Genomic DNA, 11,914 nt, shown 5'->3' on the forward strand with positions numbered 1-11,914 from the left:
AAGTTCTAAGATTAGTAAAGTTATCGTATTGGCGGCCTGTCTCGTCTACCTGTAGCATCGGTAAATGAGGCCAGGAACTGTCCGTTATCTGCCTAAATAAACATGTGCCAAGACTATGATAGGGACAAAATAAGCATGTTTGGCAAGCAAGGAATTCGATATCACCCAAGCAGGATTGAAAACATAAGTTGAACATGACTTCAATACTGTGACTTGGACTCGACTCGAGTCATAACACTATGACTCGGACTTGACCCTTAACCCTCGAATGCATACACGAAAAAACTTACGCTAATGCATCACAGGGGTCATTTCGACCCGTATTGCTATTACGTGCAATTGTATTACAAAGACATTGAAAATTTTTCTTTTTGCTCTTTCCTCAGATCTTTCATTGGCGTCATGATGACATGTCTAGAGTTTCTACTGTATTTTAATGTGAAAACCGACGAAAAGCAGTCTAAAGAAGTCGATGATAAAATGAAATAAAAGTCCAGAACAGTTCACACTACAAAGAATACCCTGATTCATTCACTGCATTTGTTGCCTATGATCATGGTCACGCTGTATTCTGGGCACATCGGTCTGCAACATCTGGAGCAATATTTCGCAACTTTCTTATCCCTTGCGTCAGGACAAAGGGAGTGGCTACTTACCTACATGTAGCGTAATTGGATCTTGATGTTTTATGATTGCAAGTCAAGCTCCCAGCAGAGAATCACTAAATATTTACAAACGGCAAGTAGGATATTTCGCGCAAACTTTTGTAACAAAGCAAGTAAAAGTATTTGAGATTGTCAAGGTGCATGCGCATTTGGTGTTGATTTGTTTTTAAGCTGCGATAACGCCATGCATAGAGTGGCCCGCAGGGGAAATGCAATACATTTCATACAAAGAAGGAAGTGAAAATTGCAATCAATAAAAAAGGTTCACAGTGCAGAACCTATCAAAAAGTTTCACAGTGAAGAACTTATCAAGGCTCGTTTGTGGACGTGAACCTCTAGATTTCGGGGGTTCAAACACAAAACGCGAACGTGAACCACAAATCACACCATCCCTAGTAAGGAACACCACTTCCTACTCTGCAACGTGTTTTTTGATTGCGGGGATGGACTTCGAAAAGCTATGCCACATCTCATCTAGCCTCTCCTGTGGCTCTGTGGTGTTGCATTGTCTATCTTGTCATCATGTGGAGCAAAATGAGGCAGTTAGCAAGATATCGATCAAACCTCATTGCTTTGAACCTTGTCCACTCATATAATTAGGTCATACTTGTCTGAATATGGTGAATGCATTTTGAGCTGCGATGTTGAGCAGATTGAAAAAGAGAACTACAGCCCATCGACAGGATTTTCGTTTGCAAGTATATATGTTTGAACGATTTGGTCAATCAAGTCAACACAAATCTTTTTCTGTTTATAAAATCTGATGATCTCAGGCCTCTTTTCCGGGTCCTTTTCTAGTTTAATTTGATGTGGGTCAAAATGACCCCTGTTATGCATTCTCGTGGTACTCAATGAAATATGCATTTTTCTTGTCAAAGGTAAAAATTTTCAGAACAAATTTTTTCTCATCATGTATAAGTATTAAAGACTAACAAAGTCAAGAAATTTCAGGATTCAATTCACAATATGTGTTTAGCGGTTACAATGAATAGCACCGTCTGGGTCATTTTGACCCCTGTTATGCATTCTAGGGTTAAAACGGTGACTTGGACTCGGACTCGAGTCGGTGATGAATTGAAAATGACTCGACTCGACTCGAGTCAAAACCACAAAAGTCAGATTGACTCGTGACTCGGAACCATTTGACTTGGTTACAACCCTGGTAGGAAGTAACGATTCAAGAAGTTTGAGCTATCACGGCGGTTTCCTCATAAATCACTAAAAGACAAATGACTAGCTTAACACATGTTTGTTAACTGCATACTTTTCAACACCAAACGGAACCATTGGTCTATTGCCTACGACTAAATGAATAGGAGAAATATTTGCCTATGGCATCACAATTAAGCGGTGTACAGTATAACACTTGAGATAACATCGTACTATATTGCTCATTAATCTGTGCGTCAACTGGTACTGACCCATAAACCTGCCTTTGTGATAGCTAGCCATCGGCTCATTGTAATTCGGATCTGGTACACCCCTGTACACTAGAGTTGGATCAATTGTAATTTGTAATTGTAATTGAATGTAATTAATTACATTTTTTCAATGTAATTGTAATGTAATTGTAATTGAAGCATTTTTATTTTGTGTAATTGTAATTGTAATTGTAATTTGACAAAACTTTTGCTCAATTACAATTTCAATTACATTAAATTGCTATTGAGACCTGACAAGCACAACATAAAATAATTGACTTATAATGCATTCTCTTTAAATGTCGACAAGAAATTTGGTGGATCCATTCGCGGAAGCCCTTGACTTGCGGGCGAAGTTTTTTTTATTTTTACCGCTATGCTGGCCTCGGCTGCCATTGTATACAATTTTTAGATTAGTAACCAACGTTTGCATTCGCAACACGTGACTCACGATTGAATACGCTGAGAAGTGAACTGCTGAGCCGGCTAAAAGCAGCAGAATTGATAGTCCCATAGCTGGCGATCCAAGCGTCGAAATTTGATATGTATGGTCCTAATCAAAAGCAAGTGTCGTACTGATTCCGCAATAAAAGTATATTTCCAGGCAACAGTATCATCTCGAAATAGTCGTGAAAGTCTGGGAATCGGCATTGTTCTGAACAATCGCTGGGCGTAATTGGTAATTGTTGTGGTCATGCTGCTGCAGCGCTCTCACTTTTCAGAACAGTCGGCCTTAAATGGCTATTTTGGAGCATTTACATTGCCCTGACCAGATTTTATTTTGTATTTTCGGAATTAGTACATCAATAGCTTACGATAAAGACCAGATGCATCAAATTTGGACGCATGGATCGCCAGCTCTAGGACTACAAAATTTGCTGCTTTTAGCCGGCTCTGCAGTACGTTTGTCGGTGCATTCATCCGTGACTCACATCTTGCGCATCTATCCATGGGTTCGCAATCTACAATACGATTTCAGATCACGATGCTGCATCGCTGCATCGTTACTTCGTCTGGCTAACTAAACAGACCACTGGATATTATATAACGTCTTATCTGACAAAGCATGGTTTTGTTTTCACTCCTCATCCTAATTCCTACGTCACTGGATAAAAATAATATTATTTCTTCAATTATATACTATATACGCAAATCCAACACGTGCATATATTATAATACTTTTTCAACGACATACTGCACCCTATCCTTAATCCTAACCCATAGGAAATTAGGTAAATAACATTTTACATTTCCAATTACGTGAGCCATAATTACCGAGCATACAAAACACGCTTATATTACGCTACAATGACATCTTACATAGCATACTATGTACGCACATAAACGCATTTATTACTACACAATCTGAACTAGACTTGAATTGTTGTTAAATACAACGCTACGCTTGTCAAGGAGCACTGTTGAATTTATGATTATTCAATTACATGTTCAACAGCAGCAATTGTAATTGTAATGTAATTGAAGCATGCAAGGAGTAATTGTATTGTAATTGTAATTTGATATTTTTAGCATGGAGTAATTGTAATTGTAATGTAATTGAAACATGCATGAAAGTAATTGTAATTGTAATTGTAATTGAACTGAAATAATGTAATTGATCCAACTCTGCTGTACACCCCATCCCAGTGGTACACCCTTTGCAAATTCTAGTACACCCTAGGGCAGTGGTTCCCAAACTTTTTCGATGTGAGGGCCAAATTTAGAATTTCAGAGTACGGTCGGGGCCGCACGGGTACTGCGGCTATGAAACGGACCCAAACAGTCATCATGGCTATTTCGGAGCAGTTTTATTGCCCTGGCGAGATTTCAAAACTGTACACTGTTTACCGCTACTTATCTGCTGCATTGGGTGTCCGTTGAGTGAATCAACTTTTCTCGCCTAAACGCGCGAAGCGCGAGAAATTTCTTTAGTTTCATGACTGAATCGGTCAATATGATCGGGAATTGCATGTATTGCTATCAATTTCCATCCTGTCTCTGTTCACGTAATCTGATTTACCGGTAGAGCTGAGGGAGGTGTGTTTGAAAAGGTATAGGCCCCCTCAATGGTAATTAAACATATCCGGCGGTATACCCGTTGTCAGGAACGTAACAGCACTGAGTCAGGACCCCGGGCTCCAATGGGGTGATAAACTGACCTCGCATCACGTTGTTCGCTTTTGCCACGAAATTAAAGTTGTACAATACTGTTTAGACAGCGCGACGCGCGAATATTTCGATAATTCATGATAAAATCGGTGAATAAGGTCGGGAATTGCATTGTTGTCGTTTTTGACCACGTAATCAGATTTACCGGTAGAGCTCAGTGAGAGATGTCTTTGAAACTCCAGACCCCGTAAAATTGAACATCTTTGGGCGGGCGGACCCCTAGTTACGACTTCTTTACATGATGTTATTTCATGGCCTCCTGTCTGCTATATCAAAAAATGTAGAATTGCACAAACCTACTAAACTGAAATATCATACGATTTCAGATTGGCATTTCTTCACTGGCATATAATTTTCTTTCCTGCGTGATGGTATATGTCTTGTGAGGTATAGATTGCCAAGACAAAAACATTCGGCGCCAGTCATTTAGGCACCTATATCAACAATTAAACCTATATTATTTTGTTTATATAACGAAGTTTTTGGTATTTCGAAGTTTTTGGTCAGCATAAAGCAGTCCTTTACGGCCAAGGCTTTCTCGCTGCCGATCGTTCTGACACACTTCTTGGAGTCACATGTTGCATGGCCTAAAACTTTATAAGTCTTGGTGCGTTGTGTTGCGGTCATGGCCAACGCTGATATACCCATTTCTATAAATAGGACTACCAATTATGCTGCTTTTAGCCGGCTAAGCAGTATGCATCTCGGCGTATTCAACCGTGAGTCACGTGTTGCACCTCTAGTTATCATAGGGTTACCATGCGTCCTCTTTTAATATGATTTGTCCTATTTTTTGATTTTTTTTAAAAGTGTCCTCGGAGGAGCCCAAATGTCTTCTTTTTTGAGATTTTGTCTTCTTTTTTGAGGATATTGGTTACATATAGGGTCAAATTCGACTGACATACATTAAGTCAGCACTGTAGGAACGCTACTGCGGTTATTTCTGGTGCTGGACCGGAAAGTTGACCTTTTTTAGTCAACCACCTGTCAATGTGAAAGAAAGACTGTATTTTCCGGGAGTTGAGCCTCTTTTTCTTTTTTTAATCAAGCGACCACGAAGTGGGAAAAATTTACCATTTTTTCAGGATTTTCCTCCGGTTTTGAAAGTTATCAATACCTATTTATATCTATAGCTACTGCTCGTTCAACTGGAAAGTTAGGGCACATTGCATTGAAACAGCAGTGACGTAACGTTAGCAGTCTATACTCACAACTTTCCTGCGATTCTATAATTAAAAACTACAGAGGCTAAGCCAAGCAAGAGTATTTTATAAATATAAATTTTATTTTTAGTCATAACTCGATTTCTTAATATATCTTTGGGGCCGCACGAAGGCTATCTGGGGGCCGCATGCGGCCCTCGGGGCCGCACTTGGGAATCACTGCCCTAGGGTGTACGACAACCCCGGTTGAAGACCACTGGTCTATAGAACAAAAATGTCTGTCCTTTCCGATTCCAAGATGAAAAGCTGCCATTGAAACCTAGCCAATAAAACAGTTTCATATTGAATTTTGTTAATAGTTAAATAATGGCCATTCCTCGAAACGTGATGTGCTACTCCCATTGACAGTACATCACGACTTTACAGCTTTTGCCTATTTCGCCAGTAACTTAACTCAACACACTCCAATATCTATATTGCGATACTTCCACAACGAGCGCTTGTATTATCTGATGTCTTTAATTGATTATAAATTCAGCAAGAAAATGTTATTGTTCGACAAGATTGCGCGGGATAAAACTTTATTATATTAGTAGATTCACTACTATTTATGTGACCCGTCATGGTGTAGCACGAGGGTTAGTCGTTCGCCATGCATAACCTATGCTTTGGTTTACGGCTTCGTCATACATCCAGGATGACGTAACGGAAATTGGATTTGCTCGCACAGTAATCTGTTAGAAAGCATTCATTTTGCAAGGGATGACTCACGCACCATTACTTGACGCGTGCGACAAATTTGCATTTCAGGAGAAGAAACCACAACCAGGTAATTTCATATTCTTCATATCGATGAGCTACCTCCGTGTGTCAATAATTTTAGACTAGATTTCATGGAACAACCGTTCTACTGATAGCCTACAAATCGGCTTGCCGACATATGAGCATGCTGTTCAGCGATACCCATTTGCTAAATATTCAGAAGTGCTGGCCAGGACGTCAATTTATTCACTATATCTGCTACACTTCTATTACTACAAGAACACATTTGTAAAGTCGCCTACGGCTTAGTAGTTAATAGCATGCGCATCATATCTACGTTCCTGTCCTGTTAAAAGAGGTAACTATGTAGTGAGGCAGCCATGATTTCGATTGAAGCTGTTCAAATTCCAGTTATCTTTCCTGGTACGTGACTGAAATACACTGTGTCAACTTGCAAAGTGTGACTATTCATACGTGTGGAGACAGGATGTAGTGAATACGGCAACTAAACTACCGATAGATCGTAAGCACGTGATTGCGCAGTTAGCAATATAAGCAGCCAGATGTGGATAACAATATATGGTATCTTCGTAAACATACAGGGTAGGAAAGTAATGACCCGAGTAAGCGACTAGACTTTCCTCGACTCGATTTGAGGCAATTTGTGTATTGACCCCATTTGTACTCGAGTCACTAAACATGACTCAACCAAGTCCTAAAACTCTGGAATCGGATGGCCAAGTCAGGCATTTCCTTGTAACTTCGAAGAATAGTAAGCTACCATATAATGCGTGGCAATACATATCAACCAAACAGAGTTGCAAAAACTTGAGTTGTAGAGGATTGAGCTAGAAAATAAACAGGTAACACAATGACTTGAACTCAGACTAGAATCCCGGCAATGTGACTTGAGTAGTGTAGTAGATCGGTGGCACATTGGCGTTGTGGCTTATGGGCGGGGTTGCACGGTGCCGAGAAACCGGGGGTGGCACGGTGACCCTTACAATAACCACGCTCACAAACTAACACTTCAAATAGGTGTGAAATATATAATAAACCCCGCGATTGCTAACAAGATAATGTCTCGAACATAACCATCTTTCGCGACTTGGTGTTACAAGCATACCGATCGCTCACGCGGTGAAATTTTCGTAAGCAGTTTGTCACAGAACTTTATTTCACTCGTAAAGATTTAATAAGTAACGAATAACAGACCGCCAGTGTCGATAACTTGAATAGCGACAAATTGTCACTTATTCCTACTCCAACCCTAATCCTTTGTGAAGTGTACGCTTATTCAAAAAGGTGCGAAATAATTCTAAAATCCCGCGATCGCTCACAAGATAATACCTAAGACATAACCATCGCTCGCGACTCGCTGTTACATACATGCCGATCGTTGACAATGTAATATTTTAGTAATTGGTTTGCCACAGAACCGGCGTAGACGGTGATTCGAATATCAACAATAGCCGCGCTCACAAACCAGCACTTCAAAAACGTGTGAAATAGGTTACAAATCCCACGATCGCTCACAAGATAACACCAAAGACATTGCCATTTCTCGCGTCTTGTCATTACATACATCCCAATCGCTACAGTGTAATGTCTCGATGGTTGTTACTATCAAGTAATAAGTAATGAATAACAGCACCAGCGCAGACCGTGATTCGAAAACCAACAATTTTACACTTGCACGCGATCGCTATATGTTTTGACACTTCGGAACAGTCGTTGACTTTGTGTGATACAAATCATGAAAATATACAATCAGTGTGTCAATTTGTCAACTTGAAATGAAACTTACTACACAAGCCAAGTTGATTCGTATTTGAATGTGTTAATTCGGTACAATTCTAATTATTTTGAGAAATCTTTTTAACGTGATCTTTTGATTCGACCGTAACCTGAATATTACTGACGCCGACTTTCAGCCACATCGAATTATTCGCACATTCCGCGCCGCTGTTTTCACACCTATAGAATCAATACCAACTACAACTCTACAAGAATCAAGAATCACAAGTATGTGCATTATACAGTTATTGTCTTTATCAACATGAAATCAAAATCTTAACAAAAACACGCAACTAATCATTTACCAACTCTAGCATTACCAAAAAATTCAGGTATTGTTGACTGAAAATCCTTGAGTCCTTGTTATCAAAAAATGTTATAGTGCCGCATCCGAATCAATTTGCAGATGTACTAAAAGTAAATTCAGATAATCCAAATTGAAATATTGGGACTTTGACATAGTCTGAATTGAAATACATCGACAAACATGACTAACAACTTTCAACCCAGTCATATTTAGAGATTATACGCACATTGATTCGAAACAAGTAATGAAACATTACAACTCTATTCGCGACCTGTCTTTACGTTTGTCAAAGAGAGTTTCAGAAATATTATCACTATGACATCTCAACATTTTAACATCTTGCCATCAACAAAAGAGTAAAATACAAAAACCTTGTCAAGTCAATCCGTTTGTAACTCCCCGAACCAAAGCAAAAAGTGTCCATACGAAAAGTAGACAAGACTACACGAGTAATCTCCACAATCCGAAATCCATAGCAAGTTCAGTTGTATTCATAGTCCGCCAACTCGTATTTTTTTATTCAACTGTAAAAGTCGTTAATATTCTGTAACCTAAAGTAATTACTACTCGGTGTGCACAACTTGAGATTAACATAATATAGTTGAGTATACGACATTTGGAAGTATGACCATCGTAGTTTCTTACAATCGAACGCAGGTGTTATATCGAAAATTATCGTGATGTAAACATAAGGATTGTCACAGCGATTTAACATACGAGATTTTGTAATGTTCTATCATGACTTGATTATTAAATTATTCGCGTTAATTAGACCCGGCGTTGTGGTAAAGGTTATTATGACAGCAACAAACTTTTCAGTACCGTTGTTATTAACATATTGAGTTGTAAAACTATGCGTGTCTGAAATGTTCTTGAATGGAAAATTATTCCGCCTTGGTACATATCACCCTGCGTATCGCGGATATCAGAAAATATTTTACAAATGTAATTGTCTCCACTAACCAAGACTAAAGATGAAACAACAATTTCCTTTGTTGAACAATAACCGGTACAATACATTATCATCGTAATCAGCAGTGAGAATTGAAACACTTTCACACATTATCCGGTGTCAAGATATCACACTATAGGTGAATTGACATACTGCCGCTTGATTAATACCTAATCCATTCGCACCAATTCACATACTTTGATCATTACAAAAGTAAATTGGAATATGTTTGCTAGATGCATTCAATTCAGTTAGAAATGTATGGTACACAACAATCGTAATATCAAGGAAGTACTTGCTACGCTGTAATTCACTTAACGTGTTTTGCATTGTTGTTCATTTGTAGTATTGATTGTTTTTGAACCCCCAAATAATAATTCCCGACATGAAACCAAACCGCTGAAAGTCGTTACCGTCACAACGCAACAATTTGTACGATGTTTGTCAAATGTACCTATAGTTAGGTGTACTAGAATTATTTCTCTAACACAGGGGTCACCAACACGCGGGTCATATTTTGCGGCCCGCGACCTCATTTGAAATTTCGGAAGAAAGCTAAGAAAACCATTTTGAAATCCTGAAATTGACTACAGTTTCAACACATTGTTGTTGTTGTTTCAAAATACGGCTATTCTCCGATGCCCAACATCATTATTCGTCATTAGCTTAGGCTTTGGCGATGTCAACAGCATTCCATCGAGGGAGAATAACTAACTGATATGAATGAGCTGGGCCTATTGCCTTGACGTGAAATGGCCCCGAGACTGCCAAGACCGAAACGTTCGGAAAACGGCATAGGGCCGTGGCTCTCAAACTGGAGGGCGCGTCCCTCTTGTGGGGGTGTGAAAGCATCTGAAAGGGACGCGGAGCTGTGGTCGAATGAAAAATGAAAAATTTCGCGCTTAGCGCGATTTACAGCAAATTAATATTTTGTGTATAGTCCGGAATTCATAGAATAGAACTCTCTCATCAATTAACAATCATAGCCTTCCATGCCATCAAACTATCCGTTGAGATCGCTAGCATTCTGGTTGAACTTTGTGATATGGCGGTAAGGGGGGAGCGAGATTTCTCAGTATCATAAAGGGGGCGTGTATAAAAAGTTTAAGAACCACTGGCTTAGGGCTTCCCTGCAAGGTAAAGCTTAATGTGAAGATGGTATTTCAGCAAGTAACGATTCTCGCTAGCCCCAATATCGATTCCTTGGTGACTGAAAAGCGTTTCCAGGTATCGTGCACAGCTCAGAGCTCAAAATAAAATGAACTTGATGATAATGATTTTTTTTTTGTATTTGTATTCCTTTAATAAAATATTACTTCTTTTGTGGTTACTATGCCCATTGTCTATGTTAGTTAGCACGGCGTTGGACTGACGTTGAGTTTTAAAACGTTGTTGTGTAGTTGATATCGATATTGAATACTTGCGGCCCGCGGCCGCTACGAAATTTCAAAAGTGGCCCGCGACCCATTTTGAGTTGGCGACCCCTGGTCTAACACATACACCAACAATGCAACCGAACATTTTTCCGTTATCATTCGCTAAAGTAAATGTCATCACAATACTCAGTCACTAAAAGACCTTACTTGTACGGGATTGAAGCACCGATAATTAACTAACTAAACCGAACTCCAAAGAAATTTTACTCACTCGACGGATATGAAACAGCATCGCTTAATCAGTCTATATCGTTTTTCCAAATGCAAATCATATCCACCCAGCAGAAAACAATTTTCACTCGCTTGATAATGAAACCGAAGTCTCCATTTGATATTTTATTTTTGGTCAAATACTATGCAATGAACACATTTGAGTGGCTGAGCTTTACATCATCAAGCTGTCATCTGTAAATCAAGATTACATCCAACTTGTAACTGTATCGTTTAACTACCGGGTTGCATCAGTTTGCTATTTTTTTCATTTAGTGACTGCTGAACATACCAAACGATGCACATTCACTTACGAAATACTGTGTTGATCGTAATTTCCACCTTCGTGATAATCCAAGTACATTTGTTTCGAGTTCATAACAACCGACTACTTCTCTATGACATGGCGAATTTTTTGAAAAGTTATGCTTAGAAGATTGGTGCATCTCGCGAAAAATAATATACCACTCATATTGATACTGTTACTCCATTGACCGGTATTTTCAAACGAGTCGATTTTCAACCGAGCAAAATTTATTACTTGAGTTGTCCCGATCACTATATTTAAATGTAAACTCACCCGTCTTTCAACAACAAACAATGATAAAAAAAGGTACACAAGCAAACACAACAAGTTTTACTTTTGTAGGACACTAATTATTATTCCACGCATCTCCTTTCATACTAAGTGTATATGAAAGATATTCATGGTACACGAATATATTCGCTCATGCTACGAACATACGCAATGATTGGTGACGCTTTCACACTATTTCGATTTAGTGTAACAAAAACAACAACAACAATTTTCACTCTCTTGACTTATGAAAACAACAGACGAACCTTCATTCAATATTTTGTTTTTGTCAACTAGTTACTTTTTCAAGAGACCCCCACAACTCTTACAAAAGTACGAAAGATATTTACACAAAGTAATCAACTTTACTCGATATTCTCACGTTACGAAACTAAAGAATGGTTGGTTTGACTCTACAAACTGTTTCGTTACCTCAAGAACTTTATTGTCTGAAT

General features: G+C 38.9%; 1 pseudogene; it reads right to left on the reverse strand.

The window, feature by feature from the left end:
- Positions 1 to 261: 261 nt before the first annotated feature.
- Positions 262 to 1,502, reverse strand: LOC145447405 (uncharacterized; annotated as a pseudogene).
- Positions 1,503 to 11,914: the final 10,412 nt, after the last annotated feature.

Source organism: Botryllus schlosseri, chromosome 9, assembly GCF_051294905.1.
Source record: "Botryllus schlosseri isolate E-star chromosome 9, Bs_hap1, whole genome shotgun sequence".
Taxonomy (NCBI): domain Eukaryota; kingdom Metazoa; phylum Chordata; class Ascidiacea; order Stolidobranchia; family Styelidae; genus Botryllus; species Botryllus schlosseri.